This window comes from Symphalangus syndactylus, chromosome 15 (genome assembly GCF_028878055.3).
Source record: "Symphalangus syndactylus isolate Jambi chromosome 15, NHGRI_mSymSyn1-v2.1_pri, whole genome shotgun sequence".
NCBI classification, from domain to species: Eukaryota; Metazoa; Chordata; class Mammalia; order Primates; family Hylobatidae; genus Symphalangus; species Symphalangus syndactylus.
This window is the reverse complement of record NC_072437.2, coordinates 24956155-24974914: the sequence shown is the minus strand read 5'-3', so window position 1 is coordinate 24974914 and position 18760 is coordinate 24956155. Positions and strand designations below refer to the sequence as shown.

At 41.6% G+C, this 18760-nt stretch overlaps 1 long non-coding RNA gene and 1 pseudogene across 1 annotated transcript in view; one reads left to right on the top strand and one right to left on the bottom strand.

Moving 5' to 3' along the window:
• Positions 1–18760, top strand: part of LOC129464114 (heparan-sulfate 6-O-sulfotransferase 3-like) — a 388520-nt pseudogene that overhangs the window by 257866 nt on the left and 111894 nt on the right.
• Positions 1–18760, bottom strand: part of LOC129464115 (uncharacterized) — a 30032-nt gene that overhangs the window by 9015 nt on the left and 2257 nt on the right. The window contains exon 2 of the long non-coding RNA XR_008651438.2: positions 8062–8178. This is a non-coding gene — a long non-coding RNA (uncharacterized lncRNA). The remainder of the gene's footprint in view (positions 1–8061; positions 8179–18760) is intronic.

The window sequence follows — 18760 nt, the reverse complement described above, 5'->3', positions numbered from 1 at the left end:
TGGATGCTGAGGTGGCAAATGGTGGCACTCAACCATCAAAGGCAAGGTGGACATAACTACCGGAATGGACAGTAAAGTGGCAATCAGAATAGTCTGACTTGTGTAGAGCTCTGGCATTGGTAAATTAATCACAGCTTTCCTAGAAATGAAATTGATAGAAAGCCTACGGCATTCCTACTTAATTTATACAACCAGAAAACTTCTAGGTTAAATGGACAAAAGACTAATCTGAATTATAAAAACAGATAATCACGGCCCCTCAATCAATTTCCAGACTTGAGCCAGTTTACAGACCTGGAATCTCTTGAATGAAGGGGAAGGCTGGGTCCCCTTGAGAAAGGACCTCACTACATTACTGACTATGCAGCGAATCTTTCTCCCATCCTTCCCCAAGGAGACCTCCAGCCTTTTACCAGGGTAACTGTGCACTGGGGAAAGGGAAATGATCAGACATTGTGGGGACTACTGGACACTGGCTCTGAGCTGACGTTGATTCCAGGGGACCCAAAATGGCCTTGTGGTCCTACAGTTTAAGTAGGGGCTTATGGAGGTCAGGTAATTAATGGAATTTTAGCTCAGGTCTGATTTACAGTGGGTACAGTGGGTCCCCAAACACATCCTGGGGTCATTTCCCCAGTGCCAGATATATAATTGGCACAGACATACTTAGCAGCTGGCAGAACCCCCACATTGGCTCCCTGACTGGTAGGGTGAAGGCTATTGTGGTGAGAAAGGCCAAATGGAAGCCATTAGAGATGGCTCTACCTAGAAAAATAGTAAATCAAAAACAATATCGCATCCCTGGAGGGATTGCAGAGATTAGTGCCATCATCAAGGACTTGAAAGACGAAGGGGTGGTGATTCCCATCTTATCCCCATTCAACTCTCCCATTTGGCCTGTGCAGAAGACAGATGGATCTTGGAGAATGACAGTGGATTATCCTAAACTTAAGCAAGTGGTGACTCCAATTGCAGCTGCTGTACAAGATGTGGTTTCATTGCTTGAGCAAATTAACACATATCCTGGTACCTGGTATACAGTCACTGACTTGGCCAATGCCTTTTTCTCCATTCCTGTCCATAAGGCCCACCAGAAGCAATTTGCCTTCAGCTGGCAAGGCCAGCAATATACCTTCAGTGTTGTACCTCAGGGGTATATCAACTCTCCAGCTTTGTGTCATAATCTTATTCGGAGAGACCATGATTGCTTTTTACTTGCAGAAGATATCACACTGGTCCATTACACTGATGACATTATGTGATTGGATCCAGTGAGCAAGAAGCAGCAAACACACTGGACTTATTCGTGAGACATTGGCATGCCAGAGGATGGGAAACAAATCAGACTAAAATTCAGGGACCTTCTACCTAAGTAAAATTTCTAGGGGTCCAGTGGTGTGGAGCCTGTCCAGGAAACAACCAAGAGAGAGACACAATGCCTAGTGGGCCTATTTGGATTGTGGAGGCAACACATTGCTCTTTTGGGTGTGTTACTCACCCATTTATTGAGTGACCTGAAAGGCTGCCAGTTATGAGTGGGGTCCAGAACAGGAAAACGCTCTGCAACAGGTCCAGGCCGCTGTGCAAACTGCTCTGCCACTTGGGCCATATGACCCAGCAGATCCAATGGTGCTTGAGGTGTCAGTGGCAGATAGGGATGCTGTTTGGAGCCTTTGGCAGGGCCCTATAAGTGAATCACAACGGAGGCCTCTAGGATTTTGGTGCAAGGCCCTGCCATCTTCTGCAGATAATTACTCTCCTTTTGAGAGACAGCTCTTGGGCTGTTACTGGGTTTTTGTGGAAACTGAATATTTGACTACGGGTTATCAAGTCACCATGTGATCTGAACTGCCTATCATGAACTGGGTGCTTTCTGACCCATCTAGCCATAAAGTGGGTCATGCACAGTAGCATTCCATCATCAAATGGAAGTGGTATATACATGATTGGGTGTGAGCAAGTCTTGAACGCACAAGTAAGTTACATGGGGAAGTGGCTCAAATGCCCATGGTCTCCACTCCTGTCACCCTGCCTTCTCTCCCCAAGCCTGCACCAATGGCCTCATGGGGACTTCCCTATGATCAGTCGACAGGAAGAGAAGACTGGGGTCTGGTTCACAGATAGCTCTGCACGATATGCAGGTACCACCTGAAAGTGGACAGCTGCAGTACTACAGCCCCTCTCCAGGATATCTCTGAAGGACAGCGGTGAAGGGAACTCTTCCCAGTGGGCATAACTTTGAGAAGTGTACCTGATTGTGCACTCTGCATGGAAGGAGAAATGCCCAGATGTGTGATTATATATGGATTCATGGGCTGTAGCCAGTGGTTTGGCTGGATGGCCAGGGACTTGGAAGAAGCATGATTGGAGAATTGGTGACAAACAAATTTGGGGAAGAGGTATGTGGATGGACCTCTCTGAATGGTCAAAAACTGTGAAGATATTTGTATCCCATGTGAGTGTTCACCAATGAGTGACCTCAGCAGAGGAGGATTTTAATAATCAAGTGGATAGGATGACACGTTCGGTGTACACCACTCAGCCTCTTTCCCTGGCCACCCCTGTCATCGACCATAGTGACAGGGATGGAGGTTACGCATGGGCTCAGCAACATGGACTTCCACTCACCAAGGCTGACCTGGCTATGGCCACTGCTTAGTGCCCAATTTGCCAGCAGCAGTGACCAATACTTGCCCTCAATATGACACCATTCCTCGGGGTGATCAGCCAGCTACCTGATGGCAGGTTGATTATATTGGACTTCTTCTATCATGGGAAGGGCAGAGGTTTGTCCTCACTGGAATAGAGGTTTGCCTATCCTGCACACAATGCTTCTGCCAAGACTACCATCCGTGGACTCGCAGAATGCCTTATCCACCATCATGGTATTCCACACAGCATTGCCTCTGACCAAGGTACTCACTTTCCAGCTAAAGAAGTGCTGCGGTGGGCTCATTCTCATGAAATTCACAGGTCTTACCATGTTCCCCATCATTCTGAAGCAGCTGATTAATAGAATGGTGGAATGGCCTTTTGAAGTCACAATTACAATGCCAACTAGGTGACAATTCTTTGCAGGGCTGAGGCAAAGTTCTCCAGAAGGCCATGTATGTTCTGAATCAGTGTCCAATATATGGTACTGTTTCATGGGTCCTGAAATCAAGGGTGGAAGTGGAAGTGGCACCATTTACCATCATCCCTAGTGATCCACTAGAAACATTTTTGCTTCCTGTTCCCATGACATTATGTTCTACTGGCCTAGAGGTCTTAGTTCCAGAGGGAGAAACACTGCCACCAGGAGACACAACAATAATTCTATTAAACTGGAAGTTAAGATTGCCACCTGGACAATTTGGGCTCCTCCTACCTTTAAGTCAACAGGCTAAGAAGGGAGTTACAGTGTTGGCTGGGGTGATTGACCTGGACTATCAAGATGAAATTAGCCTACTACTCCACAACGGAGGTAAGGAAGAGTAGGCATGGAATATAGGAGATCCATTAGGGCGTTTCTTAGTATTACCATACCCGGTAATTAAGGTCAGTGGGAAACTACAACAGCCTAATCCAGACAGGCTACAAATGACCCAAACCCTTCAGGAACGAAGGTATGGGTCACTCCACCAGGAAAAAACCATGACCTACTGAGGTGCTTGTTGAAGGCAAAAGGGAATACAGAATGGGCAGTAGAAGAAGGTAGTTATTACTATGACGACATGATGACAGAAACGAGGCCTGTCATTGTCATGAGTATCTCCTCCTTCTTTTGTAAAAAACATGTCTGTGCATGTATACACTTGTACTAAGAAAATATATTTATTTTTTTTCATTTTCCTTTATTATGTGACATTAGATCTATTGACTTCACGTCAGCATTTAAATATTGTTAACTTTACGTAATAACATTTGGGTTGGGGGTTGGTGGGTTTCTGGTTGTATGAAGAATAGCTGTATTATCTTAGGCGTAATTATGTTCTTATTATTGTCTTTATTTGAAGATTATGTGTAATCTCAGGAGATGTGTATGTGTTCAAGTTGACAAGGGGTGCATGTGTGATGGTTGATACTGACTGTCAACTTGATTGGATTGAAGAATACAAAGTATTGCTCCTGGGTGTGTCTGTGAGAGTGTCGCCAAAGGAGATTAACATTTGAGTCAGTGGGATGGAAAAGACAGACCTACCCTTAATCTAGGTGGGCACAATCTATTCAGCTGCCACCACAGCTAGAATATAAGCAGGCAGAAAAATGTGAAAAGAGAGACTGGCCTAGCCTCCCAGCCTATATCTTTCTCTCGTGCCGGATGCTTCCTGCCTTCGAACATCAGACTCCTAGTTCTTCAGTTTTGGAACTCGGACTGATTCTCCTTGCTCCTCAGCCTGCAGGTGGCCTATTGTGGGACCTTGTGATTGTGTGAGTTAATACTTAATAAACTCCTCTTTATATATGTATATCTATTCCATTAATTCTGTCCGTCTAGGGAACCCTGACTAATACCATATTCTTCTGTCCATTTATTCAGTTTTTTCTTTCACCCTGGGCCTCCTTTCTTTTGCAAAGGTGCCACTTCCATAATATTTGGTTATCTTAGCCTTTCTACATCTGCTAAATTAAGGATCACATTCATCTTTGACGCCAGGACTACTTGTCCGCTGGATGGTACCTACTGTGTGGCTTTTTGATGAAACCTGCAGGAAACTGTAAGCAGAACAAATGGCTTCTGCCCATCAACTCTGATGGCTAGTGCTTCTTTTATTAAATATCTTGTATCCCAGATCCTAGATCTTACCTTCCAGACAGTGTGTTCTAGATTAGTTCTGTTTACCTGGGCTTATTTTCCTGACTCTTTTAGCCAACTCTGTCCCATGGCAAACCACATCCTCTCTGCTGAATCATGCTGAAGTTTCTCCCCCACTATCTTTTCCAGCTATGAGCTATTTCTTGCTCCCCCATCATAGCCAAAACTTCTTGAAAGAGATCTCTTTATTTATTTCCCAATGCCTTCCCCATTCACTCCATCTAGGTTTTCATCCACTTTATTTTACAAACACAAACACAATCTCCAGTTTGTTACATCCTATGGGGATTTTTCAGTCATCACCACATAGTCAGCAACATTTATTGCTGTTTATTCCATCTTCCTTTAAAGACACGTTTTCTCCTCAATTTCCGTGTTAAAACCTCTCCATGTTTCCTTCTGCTTCTAAAGCCTGTCCTTCTTAGTGTCTTTCACTTACTTTATTGTAGCTGCACTGTAAATATTGCTGTTAAGACCATTTTATTCAGTCTACAATGTCTTTCTCGGTGACATCATCTGCAGCCAAGCATCAAATAACTTTTAACACACCTATGAAATCTAAATTTCTATCTCTAAATCCAGATCCATATATCCAACTGCTTGCAGACATCCACTATTAATATTTTACCATCAACTCAAATTGAAAATGCCCAAAACCAAGCTCATAATCTTTCCCTAAAATGTATCCCTCCTGCAGTGTTCTTCTGAGAGAATCCCCTATTGTGTATTCAGGGATGTTGCTGAGAACCTGTAAGATATACATGCTGCTTGATCTTGAATCTGTTGCCAGTCCATTGGCAAGTTAGTTTTTTTCCTAATTGTCTTTCAAATACACCTATACTTCTCCATCTGCACATTTCAAGCTATCGTAATACCTTGCTGACACAGCTGTGTAATTGATCTCCTCACTATACTATCACCACTCCACACTGCAGTAGAGGTAATCTTTCAAAAAGGCAATTGCTTTAATGGAATACCCATGCTTAAATAAAGTCACATGTCAATGGTATTCCATCAGAATCCTTTATGTAATATCTAGGTTCAAACTTCCCAGTATTTTTTACATGTTAGCACACATAGAAAATGAGAATATGTGTATGATTTCACAAGAAAATGAATAAGGTTGTTTATGTTCAGAGGCAAACCAGCCTGGGGGCTTATGCTACCCTCAAAGATGATGGAATCTATGGTGACAGTTCACCTATAATGCAGCTATGGTCATAAGCATGCCTCACTGCACAGCTGGGAGGCTCCAAACTAGCAGGTCCTGAATGACAGGGACTCAGTCTCCCAGCCTCATCTTCTCATGCTTAGTCCTCCAGTCTCTCTAGTATTTCTTGGATGTTTATACCACTTTCCTGGGATGTGCTGCCTATGCAGGTGCTCTTTGAAATGCTCTTCTCCATTTCACCTGGATAACTCATACTCAACCCTCAAATTTCTCTTCAAATATAATTACTTGGAAACTGCACCCCACCACCCACTTCCCCACATGATCAGTATCCCTTTCTTACACTTTCAAATCTCACTCTACTTTTAAAAGCTTAACATAACATAAAATTTTACATAAAATTCACCATACTAAAGTGTACAATTCAGTGGATTTTTGTATTAAAAAAGTTGTGCAAACATCACCACTATTTAACTCCGCAATATTATCTCACCTAATGGAAATCCTGTACCTATTAACAGTTACTCCCAATTCCCCATCTCCCCACTCCCTGGCAACCACTAATCTACTTTCTATCTCTATGGTTTTGCCTATTCTGAACATAAGTGGAATAAAAAATATGTGGGCTTTTCTGTTTGGCTTCTTTCACTTAGTATATAATGTTTTCAAGGTTTATCCATGTTGTAACATGAGTCAGTACTTCATTCTTATGGTCAAATAACATTCTATTGCATGGATGTACCATATTTTGTTGATCTAGTCATTGGTTGATAGACATTTGGGTTGTTTTCACCTTTTGGCTATTGTGAATAGTGCTGTTCATGTACAAATTTTGTTTAAATAATTTTGTTTTAATGCTTTTGGGGATACGCCTAGCAATGCATTTGCTGGATCATATGGTAACTCTATGTTTAACATTTTGAGTTACTTCCAAACCATTTCCCATCACAGCTGGACTATTTTACATTTCCACTACCAATGTATAAACTTTCCAACTTCTCCACAGATTTTCTTTTCTCTGTGATGGTTGATTTTATGTGTCAACTTGACTGGGTTAAGGGATGCCCAGATAGCTGGTAAAATATTTTTAGGTTTTTCTGTGATGGCATTTCTGGAAGAGATTAACATTTGAATCAGTAGACTGAGTGAGTAAAGAAGATCACCCCCACTAATGTGGTTAAGCACTAACCAGTCTGTTGAGGTTATGAATGGAACAAAAAGGCAGAGGAAGGGTAAATTTGCTGTCTCTTTCTTTTCATGAGCCAGAACATCCATCTTCTTTTGCCCTCGGACATTAGAACTTCTAGTTCTCCAGCCTTGGGACTCTGGGACTTACACCACTTCCCCTGCCGCCCCCCTGCAGCCTTGTAAGTCTGGAACTTATACCACTGGCCCACCCATCTTGTTCTGAGGCCTTTGGCCTCAGACTGAATTACCCCACCAGTTTTTCTGGCTCTCTAGCTTATAGATGGCAGATCATAGAACTTCTCAGCTTCCATAATCGTGCAGAATCCCATAATAAATCTCCTTTTGTATATCTCTATATAGCCCATTGGTTTTGTTTCTCTGGAGAACCCTGACTCATACACTTTCCTTTAGTTCTGTAGACATGGTTTCCTTTAGCTCTTCTAAAAATAGCTGATTTGAAGTCTTTGTCTACGATGTCCCATTTCTGAGCTTCCTCAGGGAGTTTTTAAAAGAAACAATTTCTTTCCTCCCCCTTGAGTATGAGGCATACTTTCTTGTTTCCTTGCATGTCTCTTAGTTTTTTTGTTGTTGTTGAAAAATGGACATTTCAAATATTATGTACTAACTCTAGAAATCAGATGTTTCTACCTTCCCAAGTTCTTTTGTTGTTGCTACTTGTTATAGTAGTAGGCTTGTGTTCAGTGACTTTTCTGAACTAATTTTGTAAAGCCTGTATTCATCATTTGTGGCCACTCACATCTCTATTCCCTTATTTTTGTGGTTAGCTAATGATTGAACAGATTTCCTTAAATGCCTGAAACCAGCAAACCTCCCAGGCTTTGCTGAAGGGGCCTGTGTATGTGTTGGAACAACCTTCAATGCTCAGCCAGGCAGGTTACAACTCTACCTTAGCCTTCATTTCTTGAAAGAACCTCAAGGTCAGCCAGAGATAAGAACTTCGTAACTTCTCAGGTCTTCCTGGAGCACACACCAGCGCTTTACATGCATGTGGACTTCTACATTCCTAGAAATATGTTGGAGATTTTCAAAGGTATTGTGAATATCTTATTCCTCAGTTTTTCCTTGTATTTATTTTGCTTAGTCTGTTGTTTGCCTCAACTGCTATCTATCATCCCATATAGTAGTGACATTAAAATAATTGACTCTAAGTATTTTTGGCAAATACTTTATCTCATCCTGTACTGCCTCCCTTCTTCTGAAAGGAAGGAATAAACATTCCAATTTCTTCATATATTTCCTTTTCTCTGTGATTGTTTAGCACTGTGTGTTCCAAGTTATGTTAAATAAAGTCAAGTCTTTCCAGGGGGTGCCAGGGACCTACCACACAGGTATGAATGAGGCTCTGAAAGAATTCTAGATACTTTCTGCTCTCTCTAGCCCTGGGAGTGTGGACTATTATTTTCCAAGGCTTCTGATGAGCTTAGGAACAGGGGATGAAAATACAGCAATTTAAAAATGTCCCCAATTTTGCTATTCTTACCAAGATTCAGCAATTTTTCTCAAATAATTGGTCACTGGGTTGCTGTAAGTCTTTGGTTAATTTCCAGAGTTCTGAAAAAAAATTCCATTTTTTTCAATTTTTGAAAAAATAATTGATAATGGTTGAAATCTTCAACAAAGGAGTGGAAAAAACATATTGGGGAAAGAATAATCTCTTCAATAAATGATGTGGGGGAAAACTGGATAGCCACATGCAAAAGAATAAAATTTGGAACCTTATGATATACCATACACAAAAATCAACTCAAAATGAATGAAGGACTTAAACATAAGACCTGAAACTGTAAGGCTCCTAGAAGAAAATTTAGGGAATAAGCTCCATGGCATTGATCTGGGCAATGATTTTTTTAGATATGATATAAAGGAACAGGCAACAAAAGCAAAAATAGACCAGTAGGACCATATTAAACTAAAAAGCTTCTGCATAGCAAAGGAAACAATAAAAAAAATTAAAAGGCAACCTACAGAATGGGAGAAAATATTTGCAAACCATATATCTGAATGGGGATCAGTATCCAAAATATGTAAGGAACACATACAACTCAATAGCAAACAAAACAAAACAAAACAAAACAAAACGAATAACCCAGTTAAAACAGGCAAAGGACCTAAATAGATGTGTTTCTAAAGAAGGCATTCAAATGGCCAATAGATATATGAAAAAGTCCTCACCATCACCAATCATAAGGGAAATGCAAATCAAAATCGTAATGAGATACCATCTCATACGTATTAGGTTGTGTATTATCAAAAAGACAATAGATAAAAAGTGTCGGTGAGAATGTAGAGAAAAGGAAACCCTTTTATACTGTTAGTAGGAATGTAAGTTAGTGTAATCGTTATGGAAAACAGTACAGAGATCCCTCTAAATATTAAAAATAAAACTGGGGGCCGGGTGCGGTGGCTCAAGCCTGTAATCCCAGCACTTTGGGAGGCCGAGGCGGGCGGATCACGAGGTCAGGAGATCGAGACCATCCTGGCTAACACGGAGAAACCCCGTCTCTACTAAAAATACAAAAAATTAGCCGGGCGAGGTGGCGGGCGCCTGTAGTCCCAGCTACTCGGGAGGCTGAGGCAGGAGAATGGCGTGAACCCCAGGGGGCGGAGCCTGCAGTGAGCCGAGATCGCGCCAGTGCACTCCAGCCTGGGCGACAGCAAGACTCTGTCTCAAAAAAAAATAAAAATAAAAATAAAACTGGGGCCGGGTGCAGTGGCTCACGCCTGTAATCCTAGCACTTTGGGAGGCTGAGGTGGGTGGATCACAAGGTCAGGAGTATGAGACCAGCCTGGTCAACATGGTGAAACCCCGTCTCTACTAAAAGTACAAAAAATTAGCTGGGCACGGTAGTGCACGTCTGTAGTCCCAGCTACTCGGGAGGCTGAGGCAGAATTGTTTGAACCCAGCAGGTGGAGGTTGCAGTGAGCTGAGATTGCACCACTGCACTCCAGCCTAGGTGACAGAGTGAGGCTCTGTCTCAAAAAAAAAAAAAATTTAAAAAATAAAAACTAACGTATGATCTAGCAACCCTACTTCTGGGTCTATATTCAAAGGAAACAAAGTTGCTATCTCAGAGAGATATCTGCACTCTCAGGTTCATTGCAACACTATTCACAATAGCCAAGATATGGAAACAGCCTGTATCCATCAATGGATGAATGGATAAAGTCATTATGGCATATATTTACAATGGAATATTGTTCAGCTTTAAAAAAGGAGGTGCTGCCATTTGTGACAGTAGATGACATTAAGTGAAATAAGTCAGACACAGAAAGACAAACGTTGCATGATATCATTTATATGTGGAATCTAAAATAGTCAAACTCAGAGAAACAGAGAGTAAGTAGAATGGTGTTTGTCAGAAATTGGGGTTTGGGGGAAATAGGGAGATGTTGGTCAAAAGGCACAAACTTTCAGCTATAAGATAAATAAGCTCTGGAGATCTAATATACAGCATTGTGACTATAGTTCATAGACTATAGTTAATAATAATGTATTGTGTACTTGAACTATGACAGTAGATCTTTAGTGTTCTCACCATACACCCACACAAAAGGCCTTCATCAGGTGATGAATATGTTAATTAGCTTGATTGTGAGAATCATTACAAAAGGTATACTTATATCAAAACACCATGTTATACACCTTAAATTACACAATTTTTTATTTGTCAATCATACTTCAATAAGAAAAGTTAATTCTGACAGCTTTTTGCCAATTTTTTACATTGCTTTTATGGAGGGGTGAAATGTTGAGGTCCTTACTCCATGATTTTTGCTAACATTGCTGACTCTTATCCTACTTTTATTTAATAATATCTACTATAGCTCATAGTAAAAAACTTAGGTAATAAGTTATTCATGTGACCAATTGGTTTTTGATTAATATTAGTTTTTCTCCTGAGAGTGTAGACTCCTTTAGGGGAGGGTCTTGTCTGTTTAGATTACTGTTGTATTCCTAGTTCTTAGCATAATGTCCAACACATAGCATTTGATCAATATGTATATGTTGGATGAGTGAATAAGGAAATTAGGTAGTTAATTACTGTGAGAACATGATAATTACTCAGTGGGATCTAGAGTCACAGAGCAGTGTTTAAATCCCAGCTCCATCACTTTGTGGGTGTATTATAATGTGACAACCTCTCAGTTTTCTTATCTGTAAGATGGGAAGAATAGTACAAATCATAGCTTTGGCTAACATGTACTAAGATATCATTATTTTTCAGGTCCTGTGCTAAGTCCTTGAAATGTGTTATCGTACTCCTCATAAAACATTTTAAGGTAGGTACTATTACTATCTGCAATTTATTTTAATTATTATTATTTTTTTTTAGAGACAGGGTCTCACTCTGTTGTCCAGGCTGGAGTACAGTGGTGTGATCTTACTGCAGCCTTAAACTCCTGGGCTTAAGTAATCCTCCTGCCTCAGCCTCCCGAGTAGCTGAGACTACAGTCATGCTACTATTCAACTGCTGAAGGACTATTCGGCTGGCCCTTTCATGGAGGCCAAGCATGGGTTTCCCAATGGACTGCTGTTCCATTAGTGTCTTTACTCGTAGGGAACTCGGAGCAACATTGGCACTCATCCCATGATGCCTGTTCTTGAATGTTAATGTAAGCGTGTGCATTTATTAAACATACTTGTGAGAATCAGGCCAGTATTTAATTTTAAAAATTATACACACCACATGTGTGTTAATCTCCTTTTCTGACCCTGTTGTGTGTGGATGTCCGTTGCTAGCCCTTCCAATGGACAGGTGAGAAAGCTAGAGATGCAAAGACCACAGATAAGGAGTTCCCAAATAACTAAATATGGACCATAGCAAACTCTAATTTGGAGACTTTCCCAGAGCTTTTGAAAATATTGGAAGCATTTGTAACCCAAATGTCATGGGAATGAAAGAATTTAGAGTATTATCTGCATCTGAGATAAGATGTTAAACCACTGTTCTCCAGAGGGGCTGGGTCTGAGATCTCTGTATTTGCTGTGTGAATACTTGCAGTAAGAATTGGAAAATAATTATGGAACAAACAATTTCTAAGTTATGTGAAGTTGAGGGATGTCTTCTGGGCAGCATTCCGCCTGAGAGCCTTCCCCTCCTGCCTAAACCTCCACTGGGACCTAGCAAAGCAGGAAGTGCCTGAGGGCAGCACCAGTGGAAGAAGTTCAGTACATGGAGTTGTGTAAAAGCACAAAAAAAGTGATTGGAAATGGGATTAGGCACTAGAGCCATTCGAGGTTCTCTGAATTTTCCAAATGGCTGTGACTCAGGGAAAGCGCTTGTTGGAGTGGGACAGAGAAAGGGGTCAGAAAAGATAAAACCAAAATGAGAAAAGGAAAGGATCTGGTTCAGAGATGGCAAAACTTACAAATATACAACTGAGGAGGGACTGACAGTGAAACCATTCTTACTATATCTGCATATCATGTGTATAAAGTTTTGAGTATGCATAGTCTTGTACATACAAACATGTATACATACATGTTTATGCTTTATGTATGTTTACAAAAATGTGTAAGTTGACTGTAGAGTAAATCTGTACATAGTTCATTTATAATATTTTACATCTTCACAGTGGACCCATTCATTCATTTATTCATTCAGTCCTTAGGTGTTCCAGACACTCTGCTGGGCATTGGATGTACAAAGATCACACAACACAGTGCCTTCTGCAAATAATCACACAGTCCATTGGAGGAAACAGTCATTTGAATAGTCAATTATAAAGCAATGATAGGGTTATATGGAGGGCTTTATGGAAACATGGATAATGGGCTCTGTTATGGGTTGCATTGTGTCCTCCTCTCAAAGTCATATGTTGAAATCCTAGCCCCCAGTACCCCAGAATGTCACCTTATTTGGAAATGGGGTTTTTCAAGATGTAATCAAGTTAAAATGAGGTTATTATGGTGGGCCCTTATCCAATATGGCTGATCTCCTTATAAAAAGGGGAATTTGGGGGACAGGCACACACTGAGGAGAAGAACATGAGAAGATGAGGGATGGGAGTGATGCTTCTACAAACCGGGAACTCTAAGGATCACCAGCAAATCACAAAAGCTAGGTGAGGAGCTTAGAACAGAGTCTTCTTCACAGCTCTCAGAAGGAAACAACCCTGCCAACAACCTTGACCTTTACCTTGTACCCTCCAGAACTGTGGGACATAAATTTCTGTGGTTTAAGCCATCTAGTTTGAGGTGCCTTTTAATGGCAGCTCTAGGAAACTAATACTGGATCTTAACTCGGCTTTGGGGAAAGGGATCAATGAAGGCTGCCAGGAGGAGATGACAGAGTGAACTGTAATAGACAGAGTTGATTGAATAGCAAGTTGCCAAGTGAAAGGGTTGGGGAAGGGTGTCAAGATGGCATTCCAGGTGACTAGTGAGGCAATACGGGTGGTAAAGTATTGAGGTGAGAAGCAGCTGGTGAGTGAGGAATTTGGTGAGATTTGAGAGTGGTCTCAAGTAGGAAGTGGGAAGAGACAGGATAAGCCAAGCACAGGGTTTGGGGTTGTGCACGAATGCACAAGGCCAACAAAGACAAGTTTCCTGACCCCGCGGAGAGGACACTTACATCCCACACTGGGAAGCCCCAGTGGAGCAACTAACCTCACGTCACTCTCCTGTTCCCAGTCACCACTGAGCTCTGGTGGTTGGACCAGTGACTTAGTTCCACAGAATTGGTGCCTTGATGGGGAAAAGTCCTTTTCAGCCATGAAAGAAGCACTGCATTTCTGGACTGCTCAAGTTCCATTCTTGGGTACTCGAAGGTCTCACTGCTCTATCTGGGGTTTCCTTTCTTTCAGAGAAAGTGATTTCTTCCCCTTTGTCATTAAGCAAAAACTCCAAGATGATGCTAATTATAAGAACATTTAAGCATCATTTAAGGTGATCACATCCTGATTCCGGGACATTTGTGTCTGTATTTCCTCACAACAGGAATACTGCCAGTGAGGAGGCTTTCCCTTAGCCACTACGCTTTACAAAATCTGGCTCAAAAGGTAAGAAGCTGTTCCTGTAAAGGCTGCCTGATGTTCCATGCTATGTCCTCCTTACAAGATTCAGGGCACTTTTGTATAAAAGTTTCCACCTCTGGTAGACATTTCAAAAGACTCTTGTGAAAAGAGTATCTGGAAGCATATAGCCAGAAATGCACAGTGATTTAATCTGATTAAGAAGTTTTTTTTTATTTTAATGTCAACCCAACTTTTATATAATCTTTAAAAATTCTAGTGCTTCTGGATCAAAGGTGAAGTTATTCACCCCAAGAGGATCTTTAAATTGAAGAGTATTTGTAATCTCTTTCTTTTAGGTTTATTTAAAATTAAGCCTAAAGTAAAATGTTAAACACTAAAATATAATGGTTTTTGCCTTCATAAAATTTATTTCAAAGCACATTTGAATCATACATTAAATATCCTGGTTATGAGTACCATATGTTTCTTCTGAAAATGGAAGAATTGGCTTATAATCCAAGTGTCTTCTTAATTTTGTTTTTTTAAAAATGACACGATTATGTACAGATGAAGAATGTATCTATATTTAAAGTCTAATTCTCTTTGTTCAGAAGAATTAAATGGTCCATACAAATACATAGTTTAAGATAATTAAGGTTTACCTGTATACTAGAGAAAAGTTAATGACAATTAACTGACATTCCTGCAACACACTACACTGACGTTTACATTGACCAGATACTTGTTAGGGGAAGCAGAGGTACTTGGTTCTATGGACATGTCCCCTCTAAAATTTATGTTGAAACTTAATTCCCATTGTATTAAAAGGTGAGACCTTCTGGGAAGTGATTACCTTATGAGGGCTCTGCCCTCACGAATAGGATTGGCAACTTTATAAAAGGGCTGGAGAGGCTGAATGCAGTGGCTCATGCTTGTCATCCCAGAGCTTTGGGAGGCCCAGAGGACCACTTGGGATGAGGAGTTTGAGATCAGCCTGGGCAACATAGCAAGACCCCATCTGTACACAAAAAATACAAAATTAGCCAGGTCTGATGGCATGTGCCAGCAGCCCCAGGTACTTGGGAGGCTGAGGTGGAAGGATCCCTTGAGCCCAGGAGTTTGAGGTTGCAGTGAGCTATGATCACACCACTGCATTTCAGCCTAGGTGAGAGAGTGAGAGTGTGAGACCCTCTTAAAAAAATAAAAAAAAATAAAAAATATAAAGGTCTAGAGAGAACTAGTGATCATTCCTTTCTGCCCCTTCACCTTCTGCCAGGTGGGGATGCTACCAGTAGAAGATGCTGTAAAGGAGCAGGCCCCCACCAGACATTGAACTTGCTGATGTCTTATCTTGGACTTCCCAACCTCTAGAACCATGAGGAATAAATTTTGTTCTTTATAAATTACCTAGTCTCAGATATTTTGTTATAGCAGCACAAATGAACTTAGTACTTATGAGGAACCACAAGTCAAGTGGGAGAGACAGATGCATGAACACAGCAGAGGCTATAACAGGGGTATGATGAGGTCCTGGAGCAGCTAAGCTCCGGGGGATGGGGGTGGGGTGGGGTGAAAAATCTTCTTGGTGATCATATTTACCCCAGGATCTGAAGGATGGCCAAGAATGCACCAAGCAAAGAAGGAAGGGAGGCACATTTTAGTAGAAGAAGAGCCTGGATAAAGGAAGACAGGTGGTGCCAGGGTGGCAGCACACACTGGGACAGCTGGAAATGTAGTGTGACTGGAGCATGATGCATGGGGACAGTGGCTGGAAGTAAGACTAGAGAAGTAGGTGAGGGTTGGACAGGGGAAAAACTGTATTATGTAGAGTTTACTGCATTGCATGGACATCCTGATCAGATCTGTAATTTTGGATGCTGACCTGGGAGTACCACAGTGGAAAGACTGGGGGAGGAAGGGCAGCAGGAAAGCCAAAGGCAGTGGTCTAAGCAAGGCACAAGGGGGTGCTGCACTGGAAGTGCAATGGTAGGGATGGAGACAGAGGAATGGGCTACAGAGAAATAGGGTCAGCAGCTCAAGTGCTGGGGTTTCCAGCTAGATATGGGGGAGAGGAGTCAAGAATGAGACCTAGCTTGGAACACGGTGCCTGCTATGGAATGAATTGTATCCCCACCTTTATATTCATATACTGAAGTCCTAACCCACAATGTGACCGCATTTGGAGATAGGGTCTTTAGGAAGTAATTAATATAAAATGAGGTCATAAGGGTGGGACCCTGATTTGATAGGACTAGTGTTTGCCTAAGAGACATCAGAGAACTTTCTCTTCCTCTCGTGAGTACCTAGCAGGAAGGTGGCCATCTACAAGTCAGGAAGAGAGCTCTCACCAGGAACTGAACTGGCTGGCACCTTGATCTTGGATTTCTTAGACTTTGGAACTGTGAGAAGATAAATTCTTTTGTTTAAGTCACCCAGTCCATGGTGTTTTATTAAGGCAGCCTGAGCTAACTAAGACTGTGCCATTAACTCAGATAAAGAAAGAATACCAAGGGGACAGTATTTGTTTGTTGTAGTTGTTTATTTATTTATTTATTTTCTGTTGTGTTTTGGGCATGGAAAGCCTGAGATACTAAGGCAGACAGGAGGAGCTGTCCAGCAGGCACCTGGGTCTATTGAGTAGGAACAATGAAGGAGCCGTCAGGTCAGGAGAGAGTTTAGGGAGTTCTTAGCACAGATGAAACAGAAGGCAAAGGAGTTGGGTGGTTGCCAAGGCAAGAATGTAGAACACATAAAAGAAGGCGGCCCAGGGAAGGACAGGGGATCCAGACACTTACAGGCAGGAGAAACAGGAGGAGCAGCCAGAGAGAGTTGCAGGAAAGAGGTGCTCTAGAGGCCACGGGGGAGGGAGTTTCAAGGCCATTTATCCATGGTGTCTTGTACTGCAGAGGGCTCAAGTAGGCTGAAGACCAAAGAATAAAGCACTGAGCTGGTAATTAGGAGGTAATTACTTGGAGCTGTGCCAGTGAAGTACTAGGGGTGAAGTCAGGTTGCAGGGCATTGCAACATGCTTGGGATGAACAGACAATGGGTATTGTCTTGGTCAGTTGTGGCTGCTGTAGCAGAATACCATGAACTGGGAGGCTTATAAACAACAGACATTTGTTTCTCACAGTACTGGGGGCTAGAAGTTTGAGATCAGGGTGCCAGCACGGTCAGGTTCTAGAAAACGCCGTCTTTGCGGTTGCAGATGGCTGACTTCTCATTGTGTCTTCCCAGGGTGAAAAGGGATTGAGAGAACTCTCTGGGTGCTCTTTTATAAGGACATTGATCCCATTCATGAGGATGACCTAATTACTTCCCAAAGGTTCTGCCTCCTAATACTGTCATAGTGAGATTAGGGTCTCAACATATGAATTTTGGGGTGACACAACTGTTTAGTCCATTGCAAGTATAGAATATGGTTTTATGATCTTTGCTTATGGAAAATGTAAGGGAGGTGGGACAGCAGCTTGAGGGAAGGCACACATGAGATAGTAATTTTCCCTTCTATCTTTCTCAAACTCCCTTTATGCTAAGGAGCCATAGACAGCTAAAGAAACAAAATTATACTTTCCTTTTATGCACATTAATCTCTTATTATTTTAGACTTTCAGGTGTCTGTTCATTGCCCAACTAGGGCAAATTCCCTTCCCCTTTCCGTGTAGAGTTTTCACCTCCTTGGTTCATTTCTATTATCCTCCTAACAAGCACCATGCTTTAACTGAGTATCCCAACTCCCAGAGTGGGGTCAGGGGCATGCATGTGTTTGTGAGTGTGAACATATGTGTGACTATGTGTCTCTGAGTGTGAGAATATATGCGTGTCTGAATGTGTGTACAAGTGTGTGAATGATTGAATGTGTGTGCAAGCATTTGAATGAGCGTGTGTGTGTGTGTGTGTGTGTGAATAGGAAGTGAATGCACAATGCAATTCCAGGGACCTATATTCTATAAATTGGATCAAATGTTAGTGGCAATTTTTTGTTAGGCATATTTTACCAGAATAAAACCAAACCAAAACCAAAGCTCCCCACAACAACAATTTTTGTGGCCGCCCTTCTTCCAACCTCAGATCACAGTTAGAAGAAAAAATGCTGAAGGAAACATATGTTTTTTCCCCTCCCACTGTACCTATCTCCCATTAGCAGAGAGCTGCTTGGGTATGCACGTGTGACTCTTTCCATCTTGGAGATTGGCAGTCCAAAGGGGGGTGATGGAGGCCTCTGTTTCAAATTGCTTAATAGTTGAAGCTAAAAGGCAATACGCATTAGAGCATTTTTCTTGGAACATCAAAATAATGTGTTAATTTGGGAAAAAAGTGATTCATATGTGACCTTGTATAATATTTGACTTTTTAAATGCCACACATAGCATTTATCTGGTTTTTAGCCTTGCTGGAAAATGGCTGTATCCAGCAAAGATAAAAGACTTCCAGCTGGGATAACTATCCTATAATTAGTGATGCATTTTTTAAAAGGAAAACCAGAAATTATTGGAGACAGTTGATGTAAAAATCTGCACATTTCTAAAGTATGTGTGTTGCTAGCATGACAGGTTTAGCTCTATGGATGCAGCATTTTATACACACACACACACTCACATACACACAGAATGTACACACACACCAGT